The sequence below is a fragment of the Mus caroli genome, chromosome 10, assembly GCF_900094665.2.
Source record: "Mus caroli chromosome 10, CAROLI_EIJ_v1.1, whole genome shotgun sequence".
NCBI lineage: Eukaryota > Metazoa > Chordata > Mammalia > Rodentia > Muridae > Mus > Mus caroli.
The window spans coordinates 14,194,989-14,202,949 of record NC_034579.1 but is presented as its reverse complement, the minus strand read 5'-3'; positions in this window follow the sequence as shown (position 1 = coordinate 14,202,949).

The window sequence follows — 7,961 nt, the reverse complement described above, 5'->3', positions numbered from 1 at the left end:
CACTTTGATTAGCTATGAACCCACCTCCAGAAGGAGCTTCTCTGACCAGTTCTGAGAGCAACACAAACCTATGAGTAGAAACAGAAATATGTAGAAGATAGTTAGACAACATGACCATTTTTAACCAATACAACAACAGTAGGTTCTCCCTGTTGTGGATTGCCCGGGTGCTGTTTGTATTTTGATGCCAATTCTGCTTCCTCAAGAGAGGCTGCCTCAGACAAGGAGTGGATCACCCACCCAGGTGATTTTAGGTGAACCTTCTCCCCATTTTAACTGGTCAAAAGAAAGGGTGGAGCCTGGGCAGTGGAAGGGAAAGTTGGGACTGGAAATTTTGGAGAGGAAGAGACAAGAAGGCAGAGGGGGAGATGAAGAGACAGAGGAGAAAAAGGAAGATGGAGAAAGAGGAGGTGAAAGCAAGATGGAGTAGAACCACATGGCATGGAGGAGCCACAAGTAGCAAGAGACCTCTCATAGCTGGGAAATAGAGTAGTATAGTGGTCTATCTGCCCAGTTTAGGCATGTAGCTTATAAATATCATAACTGAGTTGTGTGTTCTTTGCACGGGCTTATTGGAGTTGGAGATTTACCGGAACATCTCTCCTAGCGGCTACGATATCCTCACCTATGAACTTTTAACTACATCAAAAGCTTTTGTAACTATGTTTACAAAATTAGGCCTGGTAAAACAGGCCTAAATCCAAGCAGGAAGGACTGGCTACCCTTGTAACAGCTCTAATTTCCTTATTTTTGTTATCCATATTTTCTAAAGTAAATGCTACATTTTGTTGCTCAGTGGGTGAAAATTGTGAACCACCATGTGGGTACATGATCCTTGCAAGAGCAACAAGTACTCTTAGCTGCAGAGCTATTATATCTCAGGCCCAATACTCAAATTTAGTGTGTTTTTCTTTTGAGACAGGTCAAACTGTATAACTCTGATTGCTCTGGAACTCACTATGGAGACCAGACTGGCTGGGAACTGACAGGGATTTGCTTCTGTCTTCTAACTGTGGGGATTAAAGGTGTCAGTCACATTAACCCGAGTTTGATTCTCTAGCATCCACATAAAAAGGTGGGCATCGGAGCTAGAGATGTGGTTCAGCATTTAAGAGTGCTTGTCGCTCTTGCAGAGGGCCTGAATTTGGTTCCTAGCACCTATGTTTAGTGGCTCGCCACTGCCTATAGTTCCAGCTCCAAGGTATATGAAGCCCTTGCCTACCAACTGCCCTTGAACTCATGTATCCACACACACACACACACACACACACACACTCTCAAAAGTTTTTGGAGTTGGACATGGTAGTGTGCATCATACATCCTACCTCTTAGAAGATAGCAGATAGATCTCTGTGGATTCCAGGCCTGACAATGTTCTATGAGACCCTGTCTCAACGCCAACACACAATGAAACGGGATACTGAGACTGGAGAGATGGCTCAGTAGGTAAGAAAGAATACTTGTTACTCTTGCAGGGGGTCTAGTTTGGGTCCCAGTACCTACGTGGTGGCTCCTAACTGGCTGTAACTTCAGTTCCAGAGGGATTCTTCACTCTCTCTGGCCTCCATGAGCAATGCAGGCAGGCAGTGCCCTTATATACGAGTAGGAACTCAAAAGCATACAACTAAAAAATGAATATAAATTTTAAAAGGCTAAAAAGTCTTAAACGCCTGAGCATGGCTGCACACGTCTGAAGACCCGACATTGGGAGGTGGAAGCAGTATACTGAGAGGTTGTTGGCCAGCCTTCAGATTCAGTGGGAGAGCCTGTGTCAAAGGAATAAGGCATAGAGCAAGGAGGAAGGAATTGGAGGAAGACAATAGATGGCCTGCTTATATTCCTGAATACTTAAATACATATGTGTATGTGCCACACACACATATATGCCCACACATATGCCCACATCCACATATATACACACAATTATTTTTTCAACTAACAAAAAGAAGTTAACATGAATCATAAGGGCTATTATAGTGTACATGGGGAAAATCCGTATTTAAATTACAGAATTACTTCAATATTGAGTTAGTTTTGACAGCAACACCAGAGGTGAGAGCTTGCAGTAGGCAGTGCTCAGTACAAATCCTAGCCTTTACCTTCCCAGTGCTGGCCTTGAGGTAGACACTACACCTTTCTGTTCCCTTCCACCCTCACTATCTCACAGATATTTGTTCCAGAAGAGGAAAGGAATGTGTAAAGATCAAGGACTGTCACCGTGGGTAGCCTTGGGTGAGTCCACCATATTGTCGTAATGGTGGTACCTGAGCAACCTTGGGCTAGCTCACATCCAGGCTAGTTAAAAACCAAGGTCTGTGGCCCGTCTCTCTCATTTCTCCTTTCCTGTGTGGGTACCCAGTAAGTCAAGCCCTCCTCCCACCCACCCACCTTTCTTTTCAGACCTCAGCTCCAGTTACTCACACTCAGAAGCCCCTCCCAGGCAAGCACTCTTTAATCCTCTTCCACCTCCTGTTAGTGAGTCTCCAGTCACCCCAGATAAAGCTTTGTCACTCTCCGACCTGTCTTGTTCTGTGAATACATCTAAAACAGTGAGTATGCACCAAGTGACATTCACAACATCTTCAGTTAAGGAAGAGAGGGGCCATTCACTTTGAACTGTTCTAGACTCAAGAGAAAGAATGCTGGCTAGTGTTCCCTGTTTATCCAAAAATTCAAATTTTACTGGCCACCGTATTTAGACTGGCCATCCCATTTGTCAGATGAATTGTTTCTGTTTCTAACATATTGGTGTCTTCTCTCCCTAATTCTTTTTTTTTTTTATTCACTTTATATCCCAATCGAAGCCCCTCCTCTCTTCCCAGTCCTGACCTTACAACCCCACCTCCCAATTACACCCTCCCCTTCACCTCAGAAAAGGGAAAACCCCACTTGGGTACACTCCACCCTGGAACAGCTAGTCCCAGCAGGACTAGGCATATCCTCTCCCTGAGGCCTGACCAGGCAGCTCAGATAGGGGAAGAGGACCCAAGAGCAGAAAAAGGAGACTCAGACTGCCCCCACTGCTATATTTTTGTGCTTTGAAGGATTGTGTTTTGAAGGAAAAACAGTACGCCAACTTGTCACATATTCTCTCAAGTTTCTAAAAACTCCAAGAATTACCAAGATTTCTCATTTCATTGAAACTGAGGAAGAAATCAATAATCTCATGAAATTATGTACCTATATTTTATTACTTAGCTGTCTCTGCACAATTATAGAAATAGATGACAACTATGTTTTTATTTAAATGTGCTTATTTTCTCAAAAAAGTTAGTGAAATTTGCTTTGTCAAAAACAATTTAATATGAGAAAATACTGCCACCTGGAGCTCAGAAGAGCAACTTGCTTTCTAACTGAAACTGGAATTACAGGAATACCTGCTTTGCCCACGCCTTTCTCCTGGGGCTTTGGGAGTTTAATTTCCCCTAATTGGTTCACGTTGACTAGACTTTCTCTCTTAGCTTTTACTATGCTGTGGACACTATGCTGCTGTTGGTGAATATAAAGACAGTAAGACCCAGGTCCTTCTTTAAGGAACTAACCGTTTTGTGACGGAGAGGCAGATATGACCCCAGAAACCCAAGATTCAAATGCACAGTTGAATCTAAATCACACAATGGACACGCTGGCACTTTTTTTTTTGGTTTTTTGGTTTTTGCTGACAGGGTTTCTCTGTATAGCCCTGGCTGTCCTGAAACTCACTTTGTAGACTAGGCTGGCCTCGAACTCAGAAATCTGCCTGCCTCTGCCTCTTGAGTGCTGGGATTAAAGGTGTGGGCCACCACACCTGGCGCTGGCACACTTGTAAATCTCCAGAACTCAAGAGGCAGAGACAGGAGAGTAACCTAGAGTTGAAGGCCACCGTGTACTTAATTAAACCTATATAGCAAGACTGTCTTTAGAAAGAAAGAAAGAAAGAAAGAAAGAAAGAAAGAAAGAAAGAAAGAAAGAAAGAAAGAAAAGGAAAAGGAAAGAAAAGAAAATGAAAACCTACCTTTATATGGTAGAAAGAGTGTGTGTCTTATCTAGGCTGGCAGAGTATGTGATAGTTTGTGCTTTCCCCTTCACTATGGCTATCCTATCTCCTGTGATGCTATTCAGTGTACAGACTACCTGATTGACACGTATTCTCCCTTGTTCCCCTCAGAGCTTACAAAGTTGTTGAACCCAGTTCTCTTCCCTGGAATTACTTTTGTAATTCTTCCAGGGAGCTTTGAGCCTATCCGGAATTACTCTTGCTGTGTGGGAAAATGAAGTATACACTAACATGCATGTACACGTGCTCACTGTGCACAGCTGTAGCTATGGTTACAGATTAAATAACTGATTTCATCGCTCTTATGTTTAGACTGGTTTAGTTTAGAGATAGCATCTCACTCTATAGCACAGGCTAACCAGCTCAGGCTGGACTACAGTTCTGAGGTCACATGTTAACCACCATTGATTTTCATTTCTCTTTTGTTTTTGAGACAGGGTCCCTTTATGTAGCCTTGCCTGGCCTGGACCCACATATAGTCCATATAAGACCAGGATGGTCTCAAATGCATAGATTTGCCTACTCTGCTCCCAAGTCTGGGATTAAAGGTGTGCATCGATGCCACCAGCCAACTAGTTCTTCCTACCATTCATTCAAGCTGTCCTTCTTCCTGCCTCCCTTTAGCAACAGCACTGAGATGCTCCACCACCACCCCAGCAACTCTCTTTCCCCTTTATCACACAGAGCAAGTCAGCTTTCTCACTTTCCTCTCTCCCACCTCAGCCTCTGGTACACCTGTACATATCCAGTTGGCATCGCTAAGTATGAGCACACAGCAGGCCACCTACCTTCTCTTGCCTCTGCAGAAAGACTTATTTCCCCAATATGCTAGCTCCCTTTCTATTGCTATAATAAAACACTGACCAAAAGCAACTTGGGGAGAAATGGGTTGATTTAGCTTACACAACCCAATCACAGTCCATCACTGAGAGAAGTCAGGGAAGGAAGCTGGAGACAAGAAGTGAGGTAGAGGCCGTGAAGAAACCATGTTTTATGGGCTCACCCTCCATCTCACCCAGCTGCTTGCTTGCCTTTTTTAACATAACCAACAACCATCTGCCTAGCACCTTCAGTGGGTGGGTTGGACCCTCCCACCTCAATCCCCATAGACTTGCCTACAGGCCAAAGTGATGGAGGCATTTTCTCCATTGAGATTCCCTCTTCCAGGTAACTAGCTTGTATCAAGGTGACAAATAAATAGCCAGGCATTTGATGACAGAAATTAAACAACTCAAGTTGGAGAGTAGCTGCAGTTGAGATTAAAAAAACAAAAAACAAAAAACAATTAGAATAGGGAACAAAACACCCATGGAAGTAGTTACGGAGACAAAGTTTGGAGCTAAGACAAAAGGATGGACCATCCAGAGTCTACCCCACCCGGGTATCCATCCCATAATCAGCCACCAAACCCAGACACTATTGCATATGCCAGCAAGATTTTGCTGAAGGGACCCTGATATAGCTGTCTCAAGTGAGGCTGTGCCAGTGCCTGGCAAATACAGAAGTGGATGCTCACCATCATCTATAGGGTGGAACACAGGGCCCCCAATGGAGGAGCTAGAGAAAGTACCCAAGGAGCTGAAGAGGTCTGCAACCCTATAGGTGGAACAACAATATGAACTAACCAGTAACCCCAGAGTTCGTGTCTCTGGCTGCATATGTAGCAGAAGATGGCCTAGTGGGCCATCATTGGGAAGAGAGGCCCCTTGGTCTTGCAAACTTTATATGCCCCAGTACAGGGGAACGCCAGGGCCAAGAAGTCAGAGTGGGCGGGTATGGGAGCTGGGCAGGGGGAGGATATAGGGAACTTTCGGGATAGCATTTGAAATGTAAATAGAGAAAATATCTAACAAAAACAAACAAACACCCTTCCTAACAGGATATAATTGGTTTTTTTGTTTTTGTTTTTGTTTTTGTTTTTTTTTGAGACAGGGTTTCTCTGTATAACAGAGCCTTGACTGTGTAGACCAGGCTGCCCTAAACCGGAATATGCAGAGATCCATCTGCCTCTGCCCTTGAGTGCTGGGATTAAAGGTGTGTGCCACCACACCCAATGACAGGGTTGTTCTTTTACTTCCTGTTTTCCTTTTTTTCTCCTTTCCTCCCTTGCCCTTCCTATTAGTCAGGGTTCCCTAACTGAACAATTGATATATATATATATATATATATATATATATATATATAGAGAGAGAGAGAGAGAGAGAGAGAGAGGGGGGGGTCATTAGCCTGCTTTATAGGCTGTGGCCATGGTATCTTTCAAAGCTATTGAAAAGACATTCCTCCTTCTACCCTTTGCTTCTTTATAAGCCATTGGGAGGCCAAAGCAGAAGGGTTCCACATTTGAGCCAACCTTGTCTATAGAAAATCCTGCCAAAAAGAGGACTTCAGTGAGTTTAATTTTTTTTTTTTTTTAGGTTTTTCGAGACAGAGACAGGGTTTCTCTGTATAGCCCTGGCTGTCCTAGAACTCACTTTGTAGACCAGGCTGGCCTTGAACTCAGAAATCCGCCTGCCTCTGCCTCTTGAGTGCTAGGATTAAAGGCGTGCGCCACTACGCCCAGCTTGAATTTAAGGTTTCTTCATTCATTAATTTAACGAGTACCCTTTTTATGTCACCCTCAAGTGCTAAAAGTATGAAATCAACACATATTTGCTCTTAAGGAAATTACAGCCTAATTAAAGCCTACAGGTTTATAAAAGACCATACGCGTAACAATGCTAGATGTCTAAGTCTTTAAAATGAACGGTCTCATTTTAATGTCTTTTTGGCCTCATGCTAAAAACCTGTTACATCTTAGAGTAAAAATGAAAGAGTTCCTCTTGATTCACTGTTTTGCCTCTTTTGGTGACAAAACTCATACCCAGGGCCTCAAGCATGCTGGGCAGTGCTCGCCCAGAGTCCCACCCCAGGCCCTACTGTTTCTTCTATGACACAATACATACATTCTTGAGAAATGGCTACTCACCCAGAGGACCCTAGCTTCACGTAGTGGACCCTCCTGGTACTTTCAGTTCCCAGCAGCTCTCCAAAAGCCCACTTGTCCCTTCAAGAAGTCTCTAGGGGGTCCTTAGTCCTGGAGAGTTCTCCAATCTCTCAGTAGTGTTTTAGAGCTCACCTCAGAGCAGAGAAGGCACCAAGTTTTACAAAGATAGCCAAACAATAGCATAGCTTTTGGGATAACTTAAAAGTAGGTCTCAGCTCTGAAGCAAGTCAATATAGCACCACACTGTGGCCTGCTCCCAAACTGCTTTCCCTCTTTCATTCTTTCATGGCATAATTTTATACAAGTAGAACCTAGGCCATAGCATTCCTTACAAACCAAGCTGAAGATCAATTCACAAAATACAACCATTCAGAGTTGCCAAACAGGAGAATTCCGCCTTTTCTTAAGTTCAAGTTCTTTACCCTAAAAATACCAAATTATGAAACCTCACACGTGTTCACTTTGGAAACTGGAGCCATGAATGCTGTATCTGTGGGGTTTTGTTTTTTTTAAAGAATTCCAGGTTTTTGGTTTTGTTTTTCCTAATGGAAGAACAGCTCGAGTTTAAGTATTTAGTAACTCCATTTTTGCTCTGTCTCAATATAATCTCTAGACACAATTTCCTTCCTAGGTAATAGGGAAATTGAAGGGCAGGGTCACCTCAATCTAAGAAGCTCGGAATCTAAAAATTCCCATCTTCACTCTGAGAAGGCCACCCACATCAAGGAGAGAAAGGTAAGTTTTCTTTAGTTGAGCCTTCTCTCTTAACCCTCAATTCCTTCTCCCAGGGATGAAGTGGGGAGTCAGGCAGCAAGTCTGATTAGCCTTTCTGAATCTCAGAATCATTTTTCTTTTCTTTTCTTTTTTGGTTTTTCGAGACAGGTTTTCTCTTTATAGTTCTGGCTGTCCTGGAACTCACTTTGTAGACCAGGCTGGCCTCGA